The following is a 765-nucleotide window of genomic DNA, read 5'->3' as shown; positions in this document are numbered from 1 at the left end:
ATTATAATAAGTGTTAATTTATTTATATAAGTGTTAATTTATTTATATAAAATTATTGATTATATTTAGTTTATTTGAACTGATTCATGAGTTTGAGTCGACTAACAAATACACTTGATTGCTAATGAGTTAAGTCATGAATCAAGTTTAATGTTTGCGAGTCAAACTTAAACTTGATCTGGCACGACTCAATTCGATTATTTTTAATCTTGGACAACACAAAACATACCATCTTTATTTTAATAAGAAAATACACATACCTATATGCTCATGTTTTTCAATATTAAAAAAAAAAGAAATAAAGACTCAATAGAGTTTCTTTTCTTTTGCTTTTACATAAATGGTAGAGAGAGTTATTCAGGGGAACTTCTTATATCCTATGTGTAGAAAGTGAAATTATTTCCTTCCAGAAAACACAAAAAACTTTCTTGCCTTCTGGCTAATAATCTCCATTCTCCATAAATAGTTTGTCAGCAAAGGCAACCATAGCATTTAATTTCTTAAGGAACTATTATCATTTGCTGGAACCATTTGATTTGCTTATGAATGGTCTTTTTCTTTATGAATTATTATCATTTAATTTGTCGTGTGGATAAAAATAAAACCTTTTGCAGAACCTTTTTGGTGATAGTGTGGTGGTGATTAATGTCTTACATACATATTGGTGGTCAAAAATTGACGATATAATTGCAACATGAAAACAATACCGCACTTGCTAGATGATGTGTATACTTGAAAAGGAGGAAAAAAAAAAAAGAAACGCGT

This window comes from Arachis duranensis, chromosome 6, assembly GCF_000817695.3.
Source record: "Arachis duranensis cultivar V14167 chromosome 6, aradu.V14167.gnm2.J7QH, whole genome shotgun sequence".
NCBI classification, from domain to species: Eukaryota; Viridiplantae; Streptophyta; class Magnoliopsida; order Fabales; family Fabaceae; genus Arachis; species Arachis duranensis.
Note: the sequence above shows the minus strand (reverse complement) of the source record.